General features: G+C 39.5%; 1 long non-coding RNA gene across 1 annotated transcript in view; it reads right to left on the minus strand.

The window, feature by feature from the left end:
- Positions 1–3,545: 3,545 nt before the first annotated feature.
- Positions 3,546–23,653, minus strand: part of LOC126642639 (uncharacterized) — an 81,366-nt gene continuing 61,258 nt past the window's right edge. The window contains exons 2-3 of the long non-coding RNA XR_007629493.1: positions 6,775–6,879; positions 3,546–3,685 (exon numbers count right to left, since the gene is read on the minus strand). This is a non-coding gene — a long non-coding RNA (uncharacterized LOC126642639). The remainder of the gene's footprint in view (positions 3,686–6,774; positions 6,880–23,653) is intronic.

Below are 23,653 nucleotides of genomic sequence, written 5' to 3' on the forward strand. Positions count from 1 at the left end.
CTAAACTGCACATGCAGTAGCTGAGGTGGTTTAAATGTTTACAGTTCCTTGGCTGCAGATGTCATTAAAATCTTAAGCTCAAGCTTTTTGTGTATATGTTCATTACTAAAGTATGATCACTCTGCTCTTGGTACAATAAATTTCAACTTCAGCTGATTCTCCCCTGTTTACTCTGAATAATCTGTTGCCATAAGAAAAAGTTCTTAGAAGTCCAATCATTTGATATTAGAGTATTAAAACATCACTGGGCCGTAATTTTATGGTTATGTTATATGCACAGTTCCAGGCTTGTCACTAAAAGCTCAGAATTGCAAACCATTATAATTGCAAAGCAAATACAGAATTGCAAATGAGTGAAGAGTTTCAAAATAGAATGGTTGAAATTATAATGATGTTGATCCACTCAGTGTCATTCAAATAACTGCTCATTTTCTGTAGAAAATTCTATCTAATTTTCAAAAGTAAAACTTTTTCCTTCCACATATATTATTTGTCCTTTACATTAAGCTGAACAAACAGGATTTTTTTTTCTTAAGAAAGGCAAAGCATTTCGAAGTTTGTTATGATATTTGTATCATAATAAAAACATCTGTGAATCTGGCATATAACAAGTAAAAAAATAAACACAAATTATTTTCTTTTGGAGCAAAATCATGCCCTGATCCAAGCAAGCAGTAGATACCACACTCAGCTTTCTGACAGAAGAGTATTGCCCTCACATGAAACATTTCTACATCCTTGTGCAGTGCCTGACAAAGAGAATGAGCAAAATAAACAACTCCCATATTCCAACTCCTTTCCACAGGTCTGGGGAAAAAAAAAAAAAAAGGCAAGTACCACAACAGGGAAAGATGGAATTAGTACCTGCTGAACACACTGCAGGTATTTTCTCCCTTTTTCCAACAGATCCAGCAGTGTCCATACCTACAGTACACCTGGAATTAATCAGCAGAGGACAGAGAGTGCAGTAACCACCACAGCTCGCACAGTGTCAGAGCCTTTCAGAGCTGACAGCATTTTTGGGTTATTTGCTGCCTGCTCTCCTATAGATCACAGCATCCTAAACATCACAAATAAATTTCATTAAAACAATACCTTCTATTTAGATAGAATTTATGCTTCAGAAATGAACCCAAGCCCTGGCAAGACAGCAAGAGCAGAATGCTTCTGCTTTCTCAGGTAGCTTTCCTTTCCTAACACCCCACAATTCCACGTGTTAACCACCAGTCTCACAATGTTGTGTTCCTCTACCTGAGACAGGTGTACTCTAATTCCTGAATACTGATCCCTAGGTAAGATCAACTAAAGAGTTTTTTACTGCCTGACATTATTTCTCTTTCACACTCCAAGGAAGTCAACTCTCATTTCCTACTTTTGCAGTGAAAGAGACCAAGCTGCTCAAGCCTTTCTTTCTGTATTGTCCCCAGCTTTTTATAAATCGTGTTTAAAAGTGGCCTCCTGAAAGGCAGGAACGGGGCACTGCTGCAGGAACGTCAGCAGAGCCGTACTCAGAGCCAGTGGTGAAACAATCACCTTTTCCCAGTTACCCATTCCCAGTGCATGTTCCAGAGCTGGTTTGCTCTCCAAGACTCTCTTTTGCTCTGCAGGTGTGGCCTTCACCCCTTTTATGTTCCCAGGGATGACACAACGTGCTGTCAGATGACTGATGGAAATGTGGAGCAGCACCAGGCACAGTCTCTCTCCCCTAAGAACTCAGTAATGTTTTGCCACTGACGTGGACTTTACGAAGTCTGGCAAACAGCTAATTCTTAATTTATTTAAGGTAAGCCTTAATTTGTAGTATTTCATTAGTGAAATGCCATCTGATACTGCCAATAGCTTTATGAAATCTAATTCTATTATTTCACACAGGTAACTTTATTAAGCAGGTACAGAATCATTCCAAAGTTTTCCTGGTATTGATTACACTCCTATCCTTAGGTCTTTCTAAATTCAATTCCTTGTGAGGCTTTTCACTCTTCTGTTTAGAAGAGATGCAACATAACCAGTCTATAAGTAGCTGGTTTCATCCTACTGACTCTCTTATTTCTGGAGTTTCTAAGCTTTTCCTTTGTTACAACTCACATTAAAATTTAATGCCAGCTGATGGAGATTTCGCTCAGCTTTTTAGAAATCTGAGATGAATTCTATTAAAATTAAAAACGTGAAACACAGCTCCTTTGGGGTGGAAAGTTTAGCAGCACACCTTGATGAAATGCAACTACATATTCCTCCTTTTTGAAAGCATTTGCATACAACCCTTTCAAGGCCTCTATCTTTCTTATTTTATTAACCTTTTTTTCTCTCCCAACAGCGTGTTAGGAAAGGCAATCCTTTCTGAAACCACTGGGCTGGCAGCCACTGAAAAATTCTGAATACTCTGGTGTCACAGCAGAATTTTCCATCCTTCTCCCCGAGTCCTCTTCCTGCCATCCTCACTGTCAAACACAGGGGTGGGTGGGGTTGTTCTACCGGACAAGTTTGACTTCCTTGGACTTGGTTAATTTTGGGATGCGGATGAGATTATTTTAATGATGTTTGTTTTTTTTACACTCTCAGTTCCACTGAGTCAAACATTTCAGAGTAAAGAACTTGGCGGGGGGGAAGGGGAAGAAACTTTATTATGTGCCTATCCTTCAAATAATTTTCCTTTGTTAACAAACTAAAAAGAAAAAGCTGACAATATCCAACAGACTATACACTGGGAAAGAGCAGCTAAGCACTGCAGCCATACTTTATAGCATTTTTAATAGCTAACTGTGGATTCAGCACCCCTAAAATATTATCATTCTCGAGCCAAGCAATATGATGCCATTAAAATTCTTTATTCATTTATTTGAAGTTGTTTCACTGACTTATTCCATTGCCATCTAAGCCATTACAATATCAATTGCAGTGTCTCCACGTTATGATGTTATGGTAATTGCTGCCTCATACATTTCAATTTTTTTATGCTAATTCTGGGCGCTTTGCACAGCCCCTCTTCTGATGTTAACTGCACTGCCTCAGACACTTTGACTCACACAGTAACCATCCCAGGGATACATAACTGCAGTTTATTGGCAAGAACCTGGGCTTAGGCCTGCCATTTACATCAAAATTAATTCAAAATCGTGTTAGTTATATGAAAAAAAAATATGCAGCATATTGACAGTAATTCCACTCCAAAGCATTTGAATTACAAGTCTATTGTAAAGGGGGGGTGGGGGAAAAAAAGAAAAAAATCACATTCCAGACCTTCAGCTACCGCACATTAAAATAAATAAACAAATAAATAAATGGGATATATTTTCCAGACTTCTCTAAGTTTTGTGAAACATTTCAATAGAAACACGTCCTTAGGATTGCAAGTATGCAAAAGAAATATTTTCACCCCATTTCCTGCCTTTGTACCGTGTGAAAGAGCTGCATTTTTTGAAATGTTTTAAAGTTAAGTTTAGCCACAGAACACGTTGACAGATCATGGGAGCTTACCTGCACCGAGCAAGAGGCAAAATCCCAGGTATTGTGTCCTCAGCAGGAGATAAATGGAACAGAAATGTCTTGCCCTCAAAGCTCCCCACGGTGTCTGTACAGCAGAGTCCCCCCAGCAGCTCAGATTGAACATACCTGGCCCTGAGATCTTCCACCTCATCTTCTCCTTCTGCACCTCGGCCACCTCGGGGCAGGAACTGCCTTTGGTGCGCTGTGAGAGAGAGAAAAAAGCCCTGCTTTTATTCCCCGACGCTCAAGAATCTTTACATATGAAAAGCTAAATCCTACGCACACAAAACCAACCATTTGGTGTCAATAAGTGGCCATTCACGAGTACAAAAGAGAAAACCATAATTCAGTGGAATGAGGTAAGTACAGAACAAGAACTTTGTGATCCCCCCCTGCCTAGCCTGAGTCAAAGTTTTGGTGCTCTTTTCACATACCAGCCATCAATATTTAGAAAAGGCAGATCGATAAAAATGAGGGTCAAACGTTCGTTTTGACAATAATAATCAATAATCGCATTATTGACCTAGAAATACAATTTAAAGAAACTAAATGGAAGAAACTCTTAGTGCATCACTCTCTAATTTTAATTAAAGTGCTACTGCTGTGCTCCTCCAATGCCATTTGTCTGAATTGTCAGCTATTTTTACAGAACTGCAGAAAAAATATGATCCATTTGGAGGTTTATCTGGAGTTTAAAGGCATAATTTCTTTTGGTAGCAGAGAAATAGCTAAGGTTAAAAAACCCAAAAGCAGCTACGTGAAAGAGCTCTAATGTTCCAATAGATTGTTTTATAGGTTTTCTGAAAGTGTCTGATCAATCTCTTTCTGCCTTGTCCTCTGTAAATGGAAACACATTCTAATAAGAAAATATTAGACATGAAATAAATTAATTTGTAGCTTACTATGATGACTATTTTTACATGAGAGTTACCTTCCTATGGCTTTTTTACCTGTTCTATTTTAACCACATTTGCTAATTTTTTGGCTAAATACAGCAGTTTAGATGTGCTGTATCAAATGTGTCTCCAGACAAGAATAAAACAGATCAGGAATCTACAGTCTATTTAGGAGATAGAGGTGGGGAATATTTACAATTATCTAAATCAGAAATGGTTCTCATAAGTCATTGAGTCCAGAGAGAGCTCCTGAATAACAGCATGACCAGATTATTACTACATGACTTTATATCTAAGTACATTGGCAGTTATTCAAACTAATTTCTTAATAGTTTTTACGCTCCTGTCTTTGAATTCAGACACCAAAGGTCTACTTAAGAAATATGGGGAGAAAAGTCTGTTTCAATAGTGAAAACTCCTAGTTTGTCCTGCAGACAACCACACAATTTTCTTTTTCCTATTACCATGTCCTTTTCCAGCAAGGACAGGAAAATTACATCCTCCAGGTTTTTCTGCTGCAGTACTCTCTGGAGGATACCTGAAAATGGATACCTATTTCCATTACACTCTCTACACAGAGTTTTGCCCACCTGGCTGTTTTTCATGCCCTCATTATTCACTCACCCCAGGAGCAGGACAGGGATCCCAGCATTGCAAACTGCACCAAGCTCCTGGAAACCGAGGAGTTTTGCAGGAGCAGAAAGGTGCTCTGGGCAAGCTACACTCCTGCTTTTGCCTTTACACACCCATGCTTCCTCCTGCTCTCTGTTCCCTTTTAGGGTGGGATGCCTGGCATTCATCAGGTTTCTCAGCTGGGCCCCATAAATTGGCCACCTGTTTTCAGGGGCAACAGTCCCCTCTGTGCATCAGTGTAAAATGAAGGGGTTTTTAATAGCCCTGAGTACTTGCAGTGGCTGAACCAATTTGTCCTTAAGTGAATTTGGCTAATAAAGCAGTTCAGCAAGTTCATTATCTGAATATATTTAAACCAATCTGAACAGGAACACAAGCCCAGACTCCTTCCCCTTTCTCTCTTTGTAATCACAAAGTCATTTATCCCTTTCTGACCAGACAGCTAGGAATTTTTCCTCCCTACTAATACAGCTATTTTCTGGCAGTCCCCTGCAATGGAGGACTTCTAATCAATTTCTCTTAATTTGATAAATATAATCAAATCAATCAAGCACTAAAAAAGAAAAAAAAAATGACAAAAAGCATCACTCTTAAGTGTGGGGCCTTAAAGCTCATTTAGTCTGGGCACTGTGCCCACCGCCAAACTGCTGAAGAGGGAATCAATTCCATGCACCTCAGTGATGCTCTTCTCTCTGGAAAAAGCCTTTCTGTGAGATCATGTGTTGTGAAATAGTCACAACTCTGTTCTGAACGATACAATTAGAACCTTAGTGCTATATCTTTCAAGTGCTCCTCGTTCTGCATTGCCTATGTTTTCAGCTTAATTCTAATTCAAAATGCTCATACAGATTCTGAGTGTTGAATATTATTAACTCAGCAGTCTTCCTGTGCTCCAAGATGCTCAAGCTGGAGTAAGGATGAAAAGATTAAATGATTAATTGGAAACACCAGTGGTAGAAAATGGCATGGGGGTTCGAATTTTCTAATTACATCCATTGCTGGTATCTTTGGGATATAGAAGATGGGAACTAATCATCTCAGACACGCTGTCCACCCAGAGGTTTGGGGTTTGCTTTCATTGTTGTGCCTGATCTTAGAGGCTATTAATAAACTCAGGGTAATTACCCCCTTGGGAGGTACATATCAGACAAGTTTGCAAACATACAAGGTGAACCACTAGGAAGTTCAGCAGAGGAAACCCTGCTACTGGCAGACCCAGACCCATGCTGAGTCAGCTACGGGGGGGGTAATGGGTTTTTCAAGGACAGGAGATGGCATCCAGTCTAATCAAGAGACATCAGCATCTCCAGGGAAGAGGAAAAGGGAGTTTGAGAAAAGGCAGCTGACAGGACTGTCCTGTATGAATACACAAAACAAGTTTGCAAGCAGAACATTAAGCTTGCTCCTACCTACAGGAGGACTTCTAGAAAAAATCTTGCAATGATGTTGGCTGGTTTGGAAGAGGTAAATAGGAAGGTGACAGCACGGGCTCCCTGGCAGAACATTTGAAAGGACAGCAATAAGGAACGTGAGAAAAAGAGAAAATAGGTGATTGTTAGGGATGGAGTGAAAGGTCTTTGCAACAGCTTTCCAATTAGCGATGCAAAAGTTGATCTGAACTTGTGGTTCAGATTCCATATATGTGACTCCTCTGATCTTCTGCAGCTGCAGTGAAAGCCCTGCCTCATTTAGAGCTAGACGTGATTATGAAATGATGCAAATAATGAGTTGATATAGCAAATAAAAAAAATATATCTGATACCTTTATAGTTGTTGGCAGTAGTCATCCACTGCAATTAATTTAGGTGGTTTCTTTTGAAAATATGCCACTTGGGATAACTTTGTAGCTCAGCATTTTAGGCAATCCCTGAGAAAAGAATGTTTTAAACATAAATTGGTAGTTTATAACAAAAAAATTGCATTCTTCAGAGAATGTATGAACATTCACTCTATTGCTATTGACTGTAGATTAAGTTATCCAGGGTAGTGATATTTCATCTAAAAAAAAAGGAAAGTACCACAGGAAAAGCTGTGAGAAACAGAAAACAATAAAATACTTATATATAATTCACTCAGATCCCAAGAACAATGCCTTCTGAAAATACACCTTGTGCTTTACTGTTTGAATTTCAGCATAAAAGAATAACAATTCCTTGCTAAAATTTCAAATGAAAAACAGGAGAGGCACGAAGAACTTTTGCCAGCTGAGATTATTCATCAGGAACAAAGAAACCAATATTCTGTGGGGAAACTTCATTGCAACCTGGAAGAGGTACAAAGCTTTCACACAAGACTTTTTGAGGCAGAAGTGAACAAGAAATAATTTTGTTCTCATTTTCCTGCTAGTATATCAATTCTAAGTGTTAAAAAAATTCAAATAATGCTATATTAGTAATAGATTATTTATATGCATTAATGAATTTGTAGAGGTCCTGTAATTACCTTTACCTGACCTGAAGGATGCTCATTTTTCCGGATGGAATCATATTCTTAAGGATACACCTGAATGATCCAACTACTTGAAATAACATCCAATATTAAGGAAGTATCAGCAGAGAGGGAATCACTGAGCAGTGTAACCTCCCTCCTCAGTTCACTCAAGATTCTGTCCTTTCTCAAGAGGATCAATAGACATTCCAAAAAAAAGCAGCAGATGGGGAAAACCTCCTCTGACCCTGTTAAAGACACTGACTGTTTTGGTCAGTCCCAAGGCAACAGGAGAAAGGAAAGTAACACCAGCATAAATTAAATATAGATAGAAAGTCTTCTCTGTCAGAGGTGTGCTATAAATTCAGTTCAAGGCAGCCTTGGGGAAATCAACTTTTTGTCAGTCAATACCGGACAGTTTGGGAACTCCATTTGATCATGATGCAGTTAGAGAAGCTGAAATCATCATCTACCCTTTAAACTGTCAGGGAAGCACAGTTAATCATCTGCTTAGTGCTACCAGGGGCCCAGGCCTTCAGCAGCAGCTACTCAAGCAGAGAACTTGATAAAAAAAAAAAAAAATAGGAGGTCAGCCCCATGGAAGGCACTGCGGGAAGAACCAGCTCCACGCCTGACTCGGCAGATCCTGCACTGGATGAAAAAACTCTCTTAAGATTGGAAGAGAAGCTTTCAAAGGAAAGCCCTGCTGGTTTTGATTTGCAGAGCTTACTTTGGAGGCTCGTTACGTGACCAGCGTTTCTTTAGCATCGCCGGACAATGACAAACTGAGTTTTCTCGGCTGAGCTTTCCACGGCAACAATGCACTGAACAAGCAGGTTCCAGGAATTCTTTCTTATTTCTCTCGCATTTTCACAGTTCTAGTCACCCACATTGAACCTAAAGATGAGAAATAACTAGCCCTGCTAAGTCAGCTGGATATATTTTGTGTGGAGTAAGCACCACGAGTTAAGAAAACAAGGAAGTGGCAGAGAGAGAAGGTGCTCACGTGCCTTAGCAAAGACCACACGTGGTTCTGTGAAAGAAAGACAGGAATTAAAAGTTAGATACAAGTAAAAAGTTAGGTAGAAAAAGTTTTTATGCATAGATAATACTTCATAGATACCATTGACATAATTATGGTAACACGACAGCCATGCTGGGTAGAGAACATACAAAGTGAAAAATACTTGGTAGCAATTACCAAAATGATCACCTTCTTCTCATTTAAAACAGTTTGGTTTGATACCCTAAGTATTTTTATTCTCCCTACTGGTCTGGCATTTGACAAGCCAGTGCTCAGATGTCCAGGAACCAAGGATTATTTTTTTTAATTTCCTAAATGATCTAAAAAAAACTCTTGTGATTTTTTTTTCTGGTTCAGAAACTATAAGTAACTGTTAAAATTCAAATTTAGCCTTTTTTTCCTTTACATCCATTGCCATCACCCCTTCCAAGATTTAAAACAGCTGAAGTCACTGATCAAACCATATTACAAAGATTGTTTTGCTTCCTTTGCTGAATAAAGTTTACATTAAATTGCTTTGCAGTTCTCCCCCTCTCAGGCTTTCACATCAAGTGTGTTTCAGACCTATTTTGAAAGAGTCAAAATTACCACATTCAAACCTTTTTTTCAGCCTCGCTGTGTGTGATAAACATTTGATAAACATCTTGAGGGCGGTCTGAGCAGTAACACCGATTTTCAACTCAGCTCAAAGCGTAAGAACACGAGACTGAAACGCCAGGACCTTCCGACAATTCTCCACCCTCAATCTCTCTTACGCAGAATAAGGACAGAGGAAAATTCTGAGAGTGCATTTGGGAAGATAATTCTCGGCTACATTAATTCAAAGTTTGCTCAATTTTAATTACAGCATTTGAAATGAGATAACACAGCACCGTAGAGAGGAACTCTAGCAATGTGCCAAATGTTTTTATAATTCACCACAATATCCTTACATCCTGCTGTTCAGCTTACAGTGATTTTTCGTTTGCCAGTCTGTAATACCACTCTAATCACCCACTGTATTTGAATTTTTCCCCTAAGAATTATATATTTGATATTATTAGTGCTCTGGTACAGAACTGTAATAATAGTTCCATTCCTTTAATTTAATTTTCTAGCTCGGAAAAAGGTATTTGAACGTGGAAAACCTTACAATAAATTCAGAGAATTGAAAGTTCAGAATTAAAACCTCTACCATGACAAAATCTGAAAGCCTTCCATGAGAATTATTTGTGGGTCCTGCTCAGCAGAGCCCCAGCAGGTCACCAGCTGACTTTTTGGGAATGTCTTCGAGAGAGGCAGCTCTGAGGAGCCTCCAGCACTCTGACACGTGCTCAGGGTGATCTATATGACCATGAGACAAAGAGCAAGAGAAAAATTTGTTAAAAATGAGAAAAAAACCCGTAAAAATAAAGCAAAGGAAAGGCCTGTTCCCTTTTAGTTTCCAAATTGCTCAGAGGAGAAGTAGGGAAGAGGTCCTTGGAGTGGAGGATGAGCGAAAAGCCCAGTATCATTTATCATTTCAAGCCTGAGAAATGCCTTTCAAATTCATAGAGCCTTGAGGAATGAGGGATCTTATCTTTTCCCAAGTATTGCCATGATGAGGTAGGCACAAAAGTTGTGCTTAATCTGCAAAAAATTTCACATCGGTTTCACTGATTTTGATGGAATTTTAAGTTTGGAAACGTTGCCTTGTTAAATGACTGCACCTACAAGTGAAGCAAAAGAACAGAGATTTGTATAGTTCTGGATGAAAATTAATGTTGACAAATATAATAAGATAAAAATCTAGAAAATAAACATACATGTAAGATATCTGTGCCTTTCTAATGGCTCTGCTATTGCCCAGTTTGCACTACACTCTGCTTTGAAGTCCTGCAGCACAAACTCATGTTTTATTACTTTACTCATTACACTTGAGGCTGCTGAATTCACTCCCATTGAACAGCTCTTTGGGCTGCTTCATCAGTTTGAATCACTGCTTGGCAATATTTTGTGAGATGTGATGCACTGCTCATTGTTTCTGAAAGATGATCTACCTCTTAAGTTCCTTGCAAGATTTTCTCCAGTACCGCAGTTTGCTTTAGATTTCTGAGATTACTGTCTCAGCCCTGCAAACAGAAATTACTGATCTTTATTCCTAAACTGGCAGTCTTTCTCTAAACCTTCTAAAATCAATGCAAAGACTCCATCTAAAAGGATGTTGTATTAATGCCTGACACTCACTAAGCTCATTACACTACTGATACACAAAGCAGCAAAAGGCTTAGACCTTGTTTCTTCTGTGTGTTTCTTTATTAATTATTCTCCTTTATTACACAGGTTTTCATTCTCCCAGAGCTGGGAGAGATACTTTCTTTTCATATCTGGTGAAGTTTTCTTACTATCTTCAGCCTTCAGTCATCACCACTGATGTCACTACAAGAGTCACTTAACTACAAGCACTGGATTTGTTCCCTAATTACCAAAGGCCCTTAGTTTCAGTTGCATCATTTTATTTAAAAGGCTCCATTCACTTAACATGTGCTGCCAAATCCAGCTGGCCCCAGTGCTTTAAAATAAAGGTTATTTGTCTGAAATGCACCTTCTTCATTTGTTATTACTCAAGGTGCTTGAAAACAGGTTAAATATTTACTTTTAACAACAAGAATTGACAGCCATATTAAAATACTCTTGAGAAGTCATTTTGCCTGCAAAGAGATACTGAGAACGTGTTTCTGCAGTAATATAGCAAGGACACATTTTCAAATTAATAGTAGTAAAGGCACATTTAGCTACAGCACCTGAAATTCATTAGGACACACACTGAACCATACGGTGTTTTACACTTGAACAAATAACTTGTTGCATCTGCTCCTATTTTTAAAACACTTGAGCGACCTTTATGTTACATAAATATAGCTCTCAGCTAGTTCTCTTTTTTTCAGGAGAACATGTAAATGTATTTTCTCATTAAACTAATGAAGGCAGTAGTACTGCAGTGTATTTGAAGGATTGCCAAAATGCCAATAGCAGCGTTGAAACAAAATCATTTGTCAATAGCAGGAGACAAGGGCACGGCTGTTATTAGTGATGATAAATTGGTACAAAGTCCTTCAGCTCTACCCAAAATCCTGGTAAAGACTCACTGCAGAAACACCCCGTGGCCTCTCCTTCAAGTCGTACCAGGGGTGGTAGTGTTTGATTAATATCTTGGGTTTTATAAATAGAACCTTTGGGGCAAAGTCAACTGAGCCTGAGAATCACATCACAGCCTACTTTACTTCTATTGAAAAATTTCTTGCGATTATTGGGCAACCTAAAATTCTTTTCGGGAAATATTCCAGGGATTACTCCATGAAAAGGCCAGTGTTTAACAAAAGTGAGGACAGTTTGCTGCTGCTGGATTGGATTGGATTTTCTGGATGCAAACCAGCAAAGAGCTGCCTCCTAAACTCAGAACTGCAGTGGAACATCGTGGCACCCTTTAAATTGTAAATCGCTCTGCGTCATTGGCTTTGTGAAGGGCTCTGTGCAAACTTCCACAAGATCCTGGGACAAACATGGCAATAAAAATAGAAAGAAAAATGAGCACCATTCCCACCTGGCAAATAAAATGCAAAATTCCATTTCATTTCCTGCTAGCACTGGACAACACAGCCCTCATCATCTTCCTATACGCTGGGTGCCATTTCAATCCTGACAAAGTTTTCCATTCACCATTACATAAGAAATATTCCCTATGGCAGATTACCAAGAGGATTGCAGGAAATATATATATGTATTTTTTTTTCCCTTTTCTGCAGCAGCAGATAAACTTCTGGAAGAAAAGGAGGAGGAAGAGAAGAGTTACCAGAATGGGATTTGTCAACAAAAGGAGTTATGAGAGTGCTCAGGTACAGCATTTGAGCCCCTAATAAAGAGTAAAAATTACATTTAGTAGGCAAATGAAAAATAATAGCTAAAATTGTGTGTCTACAGGATATATGTTTATTACTTAATATATGTAACTTGTAATAAATCATAAGATTCAGATATCACTTTAAAAGTTTACTGCAAAAAAACCCAGTTCCTACTTGGTTTGAATTATACCATTTCCTGTTCCCCTTGGATATATTTTGCCCAGACATAAAAGAAATTGAATAGTTTAAAAGGGACCTATTTTGGGAACTAACTTAATAACAAATAGCAGTATCACAGTAAAATTTGTTACTGAAATAATGAGTGGCCTAGCAGCACACAAAATTCTTGCTTTTGTCTAAATGCGTGTTACCACGAAGAGAAACCAAATCCTCAGCTGAAATAATTGAAATGCCAATTAAATTCGTGCTTTAAAATCCAGAGACGGGTAGAGACAGATCAAATGCACTGATTTGCACCTAACATTGCAAGCCCATTCCCCTGCTGGATAGAACACACTCAGGACAAACATTTCTTGTTTGGTAGGAGGCTCTTATTAAACTAGATTGGTATTGGCAGCTCTCTCTATAGGGACTCGTTGCAGGTGAATTATAGTGACAGTTTTGCTTGGGATTGACTGTCATTAGGAACTGTCTTTATTCGGTTGATTAAACGTGCCTGAATCTCTCACTCCACCGCGGTTTTTTCCACATTGTTTTCAACCTCAGCTTAAATATTTTGAAATAATTTAAGCCCCTTATCCCCAACCGGAAAAAAATTATCTTTTCTCATTTTTGAAAGAGTTGGTATGAAAGTGAGGGTTTGAGTGGATTTTGTTTTGAAAACGAGGGACATTGACATCACCTTGTTTGCCAGCATTTTCTGCAACTTAATTCACATTGCAGGAACTTGCAGAGATGCACAGAACTATGTCACACAGCAAATGACAAAGGTGGCAACAAAGTGGAAAATATCCTTGTCAGCCGTATTTACGAGTCCTACCAGTCTTCCTGAACATTTGCATTAACACCTTGTCAGAAACGGAACATTGACAGATCTTTTGAAAAGTCAGTCTTTCCTGCAGAAAACGCCCTGTCTTCTTGCATTATTTACAGATATAAAATGACGTTATCAGGGAAGAACAAATCAAAGAGCGGGAATTATATTCATTTATAAATTCTTTTACTCTCATTTTTCCCCTTCTTTTCCCACACACACACTTGATTCAGTGTAACCCCACAAAAACACGTCTGCAATTACACGTTGTGGAGCTATTCTTGTACAAAACTCTGCACATAGAATTCACTTAAAATATGCAGCCCAAAAGATGTGAATGAAGCAAAAGTATGAGATACTCTTCATGTGATAGAACATTTTCCATGGATACAGCCAGCACTTCTGTGAGCCTCACGTGGGCCAAGCTCAGGCTGTTATCAAGCATGTCTAAAAAGCAGAATTCCCTTACTTTTCCTCCCTCTCCTCCTTGGAGAAATTATCACTAAACTTTTTAACATATAGGAGCCTAGTATCAAGCAATAAAATTAGAAGATTTAAACAGAGTTGTTGCAATATCATTTGCTTGAATAATCTCTTTGAGCAGACACTTACTGTAACCGCCCCGTGGCAGAAGACTGCAGGTGATGGAACTCAGAGCAGCCCTCACCTATTCATCTGGCAGATGACCTGTAGCTTCATCTTCCCTGGCTGTAGTCAGTAAAACATGAAATTTCCAATTAAATCCAGACAGTTTGCATTTGCCTTTTCTCCTTTTCAGCTCTCCCCCAGGAAGGACTTCAGCCTGAACTGCAGAGCTAAGTTTTCACAGGTCTCCCCTGAGCAAAGGGCGTTTTACAATCCCAGCAATGAGAAGTTCAGATTAGTTAGTGGGATTTCAGTTCAAGTCAGAAATCTGTAAACTGCCCCAAAATTGGTTATGGAAAGCCCTGGTTGTTCACACAAGTGGTACTGGTGAAGTACTGGTTTGGCATGACTAAGGGAGCATGATTTAGCCTCTTCAGCCGCATTTTTTTGAAGTGGAAGGGAAGGACCCCACAAACAATTCTCTCCTGCACAGGTCCTCATCAGATCAGAATCCTGATCCTCTGGGAGAGATTTAGACCCTCTGATTAGTGATAAAGGTAGGCTGTAGCACTTCAGGGACAAGGGCTTCAGTCCACAATCATCTACACTAAGGAAGGGAGATCCTGCAATGCACGTTGTTCTGCAGAGTAATGAATAAGAGTTAGGGATCTGGACACTGATGTCCTGAAAATGGGTCATTAAAACACAACAATTTTTTTAAAAAGGCAGAAAAGGCCCACATCAACAAACCCTGTACATTCATGCCTTTAATAAAAGGAAGCATTCAGAGATTAATCACTGAAGAGCAGATACATAACTGGATTGCTGTTAATTTGTTATGACTCTCTTACCCAGTAAAGTAAGTAAAAAAGCCAGTTTTGACACCACAACGCTTAGTAAACTTTTCTCCTTTCATATTCAGCATATAAAGAAGAAACAGTATTGCTTCTTAGGTAAAAATAATTCTGATAGAAACCCTGTACTTGAACATTTGTGGGTATTTCCTCTTGGACGTGGTTCAGGGTCTGAAAGTAGAAGTGTGGGCAGTGAAGAGCTGAGCAGAGGTGCGACCTATAGACCAGAGTTCTGATCTGTAAAAATGTGAATTTTACTGAAAATCAGCAGTGGTTTTACATTGGGATTTTTGGAAACACTACCTGATATTCAGTTTTTTGGCTTCCTCTCCCCCTTCTTTCTTGGGAAAGTGCGAAATCTCTATTTTTCTTGTCAAGCCCCTAAAGCACTCTAGTCATAGGGACCAGATAAAGAGAGGGATGAGAAGAAGCCGTCAGTAATTACTTCCACACCAGCAGAAATTTGTACCTCCTGAAAACTCAGAAATAGAGCCTTGCCCTTAAGTTAACAGCAGTTTCAATAAACCACACACTAAGCATTTACTGAAGACTTCTGATATGCATGAATACTCACAGCAATTCAACTCTCCTGTCTGACAAATTCTACCTGAGGGAGAGGTTATTGGATGTAATATATATATATATATGAATTGTTTATGTTATGTAGAGCCTATTCAGAGCCATGCCCATCTCCATCCAAATGTCTCTACAAACAGCAACTGCATGGGACAAATGAGAGCGAATAGCACATATTGTTATTGTTGTGATGGATGTACACAGGCCTGAGTGAAATGGATTTGTGGTCTCAGGGAATTTCCAGCTGGCCAGAAGCCAAGCTGTAAAAAGCCGTGACCACGACAAGCACTAAGTAGCATTCTCAGCAAGAGGGGAAAGGCTAAGGAGGCTGCAGTCCCTTCAGGCTGTGGCAGATCTTGCTGGCTGCACAGGCTGTCGGCACAGCAGGCCCCTCGCTGCTGAACGCACCGTTTAACTATTTATATAAACTCACGAGGGTTTCTTTTTATGGTGCCAAACTTTATTTCCACCTTTGTTCTCAGTGTTCCCCATTGCAGGTACTTCTGCTAGAGCTCATGTTGGATTTCCAGGATTCCCCACCGAGAGGCAGTTCCGCCAGAGCTGCTGTTCCTAAAACACGTGAGGCTGCCGTGAAGAGCGGTGTGAAACCTCCCGAGGAGCTCAGTGCTCAGGTACAGGGAAATCACGAGAGAGGGAAGTGAGGATGAGAGGGAAGATCTGACCCCGAGTTCAGAATCAGAGATGGGATGGTTTAATACACGGTGTTTCCATGACCAGGAGGCTGATTCAGCTGCAAACACAATGATTTAGAATAGGCAGAAAAAGGCAAATGAAATGACTGACTGCTGTGCTGGAGATGATCTGCTGTCCCTACAGCTGCTGTAGCTACTGCACGAGGGACTTCAGAGACAGAGAACTCAGATGGATATTTTGATAAGTACCACACAAAGGTTTGCAGCTTGATACAGAGCAGGTATTAATTGTAATAATTGCAGGTGCGGAGGGAACACCGCATCTACCTTATCCAAATGGTTAAAGGTTGAGATTTGTTTATTTTAATGCTTGATAATATATTTTTTAATTAAAAACAAATAAGGTTAGTTTTAATAGTCCTGGTCTTTTCCATGATCAAAGGGCAGTTTTGTCCCAAGGACTAGTTGGCTAGTGGTAATTATATTTTTCTCTTTTAATTAGCATTTCACTAGTAAAGTGAGCAAACAATTCTAACTTGCAAACACGACTCTCTTGAACAGCACATAATCCTAAATATAGTTGGAGTGAAAATAAGATGTAATTGATGCATTAGTTTGTCACTAAATAAACTTTGCCAGGCTGGTTCCCAACAGTCTTGTTGAGAGAATTCTCATTGAGAAGTCTCTTCCAGTCCAATGATAGGCTACCCACAGCACAACAACAGAGAGAGAAGAAAATTAAAAAGAAAAAAAACAAAAAAAAGAAGAGAATGATGCTTGATCTTGGTCACTCTGCCCCAAATTGAAAGCTAAAGTAATCACCAGACTGATTATTTGAACAGTTCATATAGGTAAAATATAAACAAACACACACAAACCCCACAGCTTTCAACTGCATATGTTCTTCCCTTAAATTTCTTTGCAACTGGTTTGACATCTGAACCATCCTGCCCAAAACTACTTCTTTTGTTTTGCAATACGAGAAAGAAGATCGGTTTCTTTGCAGCTGATTTTGTACCTTATAAAGTACAAAAACCACCAGCTGCAAATACAGCAGAAGGGGAATGTTACTGTAGAAGAAGTGAGAGAGATCAGTGCAGAAGGATGGGAATGGAAGCTGCTGACATGGAGCTCGGACAGATTTAACAGGGCAACAATCAGAGCCTGGTGTCCTTCCTAAACAATTTATGCAGGTCCCAGAAGTGTCTCATCACTTGGGCACGAGCTCCTCACAGTCAAGGCTTTGTTTCAAAACAACCTGCTTTTCCAGGCAGGGGGACAACAGGGACAAGAGTATCAAGGAAAATCCAAAAGGAGGTGACGGGGTGTCACAGCTAAAGGCTGCAATTGGGAGGCTCTGGAACCTGAAGTACACTGCTGGCTCCAGAGAGGGGCTGTGGGCAATGAAGGTGTGACAGCTCTGCCTGCTGAGGAGCTAATTGGCAAGGAATCCAATTTGTGCAAGTATTCCTTAACCATGACCTCCTTGAAGAAGCCTGAAGGTATTTTCCAGCCCCCACGTTACACCGTGCCTTATTCTCTGCCCTCAAACACAACAGGCTGCATTTGTTTTGTGCTGGCAACTGTCATCGAGACAGAGGCTTGAGAACAGATACATCGGCTTTTCCACCCTGGAAAATTGATGGACTGCTGCTTCAAATGGGTTCAATTTACCTGTCAGAACACGATACATATATTTTAACATTATTTATTAAGTTGTAACCGATTTTATCACCTCCACCCACTGGTGAGGCTGTCAGAGATTCACCCTCTGTGTTGAACCAAAAGAAGAGAAAGATGCTGTGATCCTTGGTATTAATTGTGACCTCAGCAGCCTAATTAATTGTGGTGTATTAAAAGAGAGAAGAGAGTTGGAGTAGCAAACAGTGGAAAACAAGAAATAAAATTAAAACCTCTGTGATGCGAACACTAATGAAAAAACTTGCAACGTACATTTTTGAAAGCAATTGGCATTAAAATTTCCATAAAGACAATGCAATCTGCTGACATAAATCAAAGAGCAATATTCCCCTGTGTGCCTGAAACACATCTCTATATCTGGATTCCTCACACAGAAAGCTGGAAGCAGTTTCAATGCTATTTCTCAAAACATACAATAGCTTTTTCCTTCTCTTTTTTTTTCTTTTTTTTAATTATTTAAATACCTCCAAGTTCTTTGAGTTTATTATGTATTACTATTGCAATTTTTAAAGTGTAGAAATTAGGTTCCTATGCTTAGTCCCCGTGTGATAAGAGCATCCAGGTACATTTTTTAAAAAAGCATTAACTCTCCAGCTCCAGGTTGACTAACCTTGAAGAACTTTGCTTTAGGCAACTCAGTGAATCTCAGACCAGGCACACGAGCCCCAGCTTCCAAGGCATGAATATTTACACTATATTTCAGATTGACTTGTATCAAACCACTTGCAGGTAGTCCTGAACATGACCTGTGATATTTGCTTATATTCAGAAATTAGGTTGTAGCAACAAACCTGTCACAAAGCGTGTTGCCAGAAGAGAGCTCCTTTGTGGTACTATGAAGAAAATTTTATAGTCAAAAGATTTCTCCGTATATCATGACTGGGAGTTTTTTATAGTGGCTGCCTTCTATTATCCTGCACCCCTCCAGAGCTGATTTTTTAGATTAATAGCAACATCCTCCCTTGTGGAAAATGTGGCGTGGCAAAGCCATTAGATAAATGATCAAGGCCTGAAGACAGTTTCTAAATATTTTTATCATAAGATTTGGGCTCTTTTATAAAAAAAAATCAAACTAAACAGGCTTATCCTGTAAGGCAATATTACAGCTAAATAAAGAAAGAAAAAAAAAAACTTACAAGAAGTAGATTTGAAATTGTGTTTTATAATTATGGACTGAAGGAAACCAAAAGAGCAACTGCATCTGAGAATTCCTGTGGATCTTAGTCCTCTCTGATAACAGACACTATGCAGTAGCTGAGGCCCATGTTCTATGAACATCTGACAGGATAATCCCTTGGATTATTTATTTCACCAGCACTAGAGTTCCATGCATCGCCATGAGAACCACACTTCCTAACACTCTGCTATTTTTAAAAACACAGTTATTTTTAATTTAGCTAATGCTAAGATTCCTCTCAGCCATCAAAAGAGAGGTGTTGCTGCCCCTTGCAGCAGAGCACCCTCACTCAGCAAGGGTCAGCAGCGGAGCCCAAGCGCTTCAAGTGGCATTTCTCGAGCTCACAATCAGCGGTGCAGATGTGGACGGGTGCAATTACAGGCACTCTCTGTCGCTGTTCCAGGACATATGTCTCTAAGTGGCCGGTTGCCAATGCCACAGCACAGCTGAGGATCCTCTGTTCCCACTCATGCTATGGAACAATCAGCATTCAATTGTAAGGAGGCGAAGCACGGATTAGCGTACGATACAAAGGAAGGGTTGGGGCTGTGGATGCACCACCATCCACCTGGAAGCCTCAGGGATCATCTTACACATTCTGAGGGTGGGCTCTTCCTACCAGAGAGGACAGAGGCTGTCTTGGATAAAGTGATTTACCCTCAATCACCATCAAGATCTACATTGAAAAGAGGTTGAGGTACGCTGTAGGTGCCTGTGGAAATTGTCAGCAAAAGCTCTGGCACGGGCGGCCTCATCACTTTTTTGTCTCTTTGCTGATCAGCCTGCAAAATGTTGCTGTTAAGGTGAGGTGACTCTGTCAAAGTGATATATTTATTACAAAGGAGCTCATCCATTAGAAGAGTACACAGATGAGGCACTATGATTAGTGGCAGCAAAGAAATAACGATTTCTTTCTATGTTTCTGGATAGCTGTGGTGGCAGGTAGAACTGTTGCTGTACAGCATGGCCCAAACCTCTCACCAGCTTATATATATCTACTTCAAGACAGCACTTTCTTTTAATTAAAAAAGCAGAGAAAGAGAAGGTAAATTAATAGAATATTTAGCAGAAAATGCTGGTGACTCATTTACATTGCAGCAGAGAGGGAAAGGGGAGCTTTGGGGAGGACAATCATAACAAGGATGGAGAGATAAAAGCACAAAGGAGGGAAAGAAAGCACTAGACTATAAACCATCTCATGCACATTGGAGGAGAGGGAGGGGAAAAAAGTCTTCATTTGGTGTTTGGCTGTCAGTGAAATCATAAAAACTCAGAAAGCTATATAATCTATAATAAGATGGTTCATCTTTTTTTTTTTTTTATGGCTTTGCTGACAGGTATAGCAGATTCAAATTTTTCCTTACAACAAACTGGGAATAATTTTACAGCCCAACTCTCCTTTCTTTACCCTGATACCCTCTCTGTAGTTAGTGCTGTTGCTGACACTAAAAATAACTCACTTTTGTAACCAACCATAGAGGAGGAGAGGCCAGCACACCGAGCCCTTGGGTCCTTCAGCCCTCCCACCAGCCTGAACACACGACCCACTGGGAAGTCTCCTCTCTCCCAAGCTTAAACCTTCCATCATCTTTTGTTACTGAGTATCAATATCTGTCATTGAGGCGGAAAACTTTTCCTCTACGCTTTTCTTGGATGTAAAAATAACATAATAACATAATAAAAGAATCATAAATAAAAATAACAGGCTGGTCACCTGTTATTTAATTTAGTACCTCTGTACATATCCTCCCACAACAGTCATTTGGAAACCTGTCAAAAAGTATGGAGCAAGTGTGCACCTGTATCCCAAAATTTTCTGCACATTTATAGCGGGCTGAAGTAGCTTTTTCACCCTCTCTTTCACAAACAAGGCAATCAGTCACAGCTTTGGTGACCACCACAATGCCTTTGCTTTTCAAGAGGGTCAGAAAAGGGGGTTTTGAAAAGGAGAATTAGAAAAAGTCTCTGTTTTGGTGACAGCTAATCTATAAAAGTGTTTGTGACAGGAACAACGTCACCGAAGATGGAAGGGTACATATGGGACAAGAAGGGTGAATAGAAAAAATTGCTGGTGTTGCAAATAACAGGGAACAGTCACTACATGTCACTACGTGTGAAAACTAAGTATTATTATGTGGAAACTTTACAGTAAATACAGTCTTAGAAAACAAAATCTAATTCATAGAGCTGAAGAATTCTCAATAAACTTTACTTTTACTACATCAGTCATCATTCAGTTTGCGATACTGTTTTTGACAAGTACAGCCGTGGCCAATAAATTCTAAAACGATATAAGTATCAGTTTCTTTAAAAAGAAGTATCTGTAGCTACATGTGTACAAACTAACAACTTCAAACATAAGATATTCCAGATGGAGCATGTTTTAAAATGAGATCATTGAGAAAAAACAGAGTAGACCTACACACTTGCAGTAGTTTTTCCATTTGTTAGGTGATATTATGCCCTTCCCATTGGTGTAAACGAGGCTAAACATAATTACTGTGAGTGCTCATTTCTGTTAGAATGTACACTGCGGGGAGCACTACCTGCAGAAAGGATTGTCCCGTCTTCTGAGCCCAGCCTGATGTGAAGGAAAGCCTAATTAGTCTCACCAGCCCTTGGAAAACAAGGGCAAGAGTTACAAAACAGTGATGAAGGCATCAAGAAAATGCTACAGATATGACTGAGAACTCAAAGCGTAATCTCCCCTTACATAAGAGCTTGAAGATAGCAGGCAGCTCCAATGCATCTTTTTCTGCTGGGAGTAAACAGTTTCTCCTTGGATACTCAGATGGTAACACTTGGAAGAAGGAGATAAACACTGTGTCTTCAGGGAAGTCAGTGGGGATGTGGATTAGATTTCTGCAGGACTCTGTTGCTTTGGGTGTTTTATCTGTGATGGTTATTTCTAGGTTAAGGATCAATTACTTCCACACAACTGAAATATTTTATGCGAGTAACAGATTTCTAGGTATGGATATGTTAATAAAGGAAACTACAGGAACACTTCAAGAAACACTGGAGATAATGCTAAGCAAATGCACAAAGTGGCTCAGCACATTCACTGTCAGAGAGACATGTAAATTGAAATCAAAGAGGTCAGTGGAAGTGACTAAACTGAAAATACATAGGAGAGAAGCGACCCAAGGAACTAGAGACTGGGGGCACAACTCCCCAAGGTGTAAAACTGTTGCTGAGTGCAATCTGGGCTCCGTGAGCCACCAAGTGACTTCTGACTTCAGTGGAGGATTCTTCAGCTATGAACACAATTGGCAATTTTAAAAATGTTTTAATACGTTTAAATTAGGCAGAAGCCACAACACGAGCAGTGTAGGTCTGTAGTGCTATGACTAGCACGTGCCAAGTGTGAAACATTTACCAGCACAATAGGTCAAGGCATCCACAGCCTTCTAGGATGTATGTTTGTTATCAGAGAAACCCAGTAACCCAAATATGACTTTAAATACCGTGTAAAATACAAGCAATATTCCTACCTGACAAGACATGTCGAAAGTAAAATATTATCCTCGTTACCAATGGCACACTTAGGAACAAAGGCTTCACTGAAGGAAACGTCAAGAGCTTCACCCAGACAGCTGGAACAACAAACGATGTCCCTTAGGTAGGTTTATGTCATAAAAGGTTGGTTGACCTGCTTTGTGAACCTCCCTGCCTGTAGCACAACCACCTCTGATCGCTTACAGATTGCAGGCAATTAATCCATCCAGCAGACACAGCCAGCAGTAGAGGACAGAGACTTTCACACCACAGCTAGAGAGGACTATTCAGGTTGTTAACTACCCGACCTACTCTCAGAACGGCAGTAAGGGACAAGAACAACCTGCCAACAGCATTCATGAAAACTAAAAGCTTGGCAAATTTGCTTTGAACTATCTACAGCATTAACAAAACCCACTGTGCAATTATTCAGACCTAAACCAGGCTATATCACTATTGTGACATTTGATGACAGCACTTTCCTTCTGCAAAGATTTGATAGTGGTGCAATAGAAGCCAGTTATCCAACCACGAAATTTCTGCTCTGTTATTCAAATGTTGCAATTCTAGTTCACCTAGCAATTATAACTACGTAAAAAAATAAGCAATGCAATGGAATTAAATCCATCACTGAAGGATTGCTTTATTTTTTTATATAGGTTTGAAAGAATATAGGCAAGAAAGAAAAAAACCACAGATGCTAAACAAAAAAACTCAGAGAAAGAAATTATAGAGGCCATTACACAGTGATGTAGACTGTGAATCTGACTCTAAATTGTTAGAAGACTTATTCAATTATCAAACTGCTCAAAGTGAAGCTAAGAATAGCTGTAGAAAGATAATTACATTCTCATGGTTTAGTGCTGCCATTTGATTATTTGAAATGTCCTTTAGACTTTCAAAATTGATGCAATCTAAGAACAAAAACACTTATCTCGTGTTCAAGTCAAAAGTGCTTTTCAAATATTACATGCGGTATAGTTTAGAATTTATGTAACAGTTAAAGATCTTATTGAGCTGGAAAATAGAGAGATTTTTCTTTCCCAATTTGTTCCTCAGTTATTTTCCAGTCGAGTAACGTAATCCTCCTTTAAAACTTACAGTCAGTAAAGTGCAGTTGACTGTTCGCAGGTTTGCAGCGATACAAACTGACAGTCATGTTTGATAAAATATGTGGATCTCTGAAAGGTTGGTTTGACAATTTCTAAATGTAAGTTATGTAACTTCATGCATATGATTGTACTGTTTTCCTAGAGCTGCTTTTTCTGTCACAAGCCAATAAGTTTACATAT

The sequence above is a fragment of the Myiozetetes cayanensis genome, unplaced genomic scaffold (genome assembly GCF_022539395.1).
Source record: "Myiozetetes cayanensis isolate MyiCay16 unplaced genomic scaffold, myiCay2020 scf24, whole genome shotgun sequence".
NCBI lineage: Eukaryota > Metazoa > Chordata > Aves > Passeriformes > Tyrannidae > Myiozetetes > Myiozetetes cayanensis.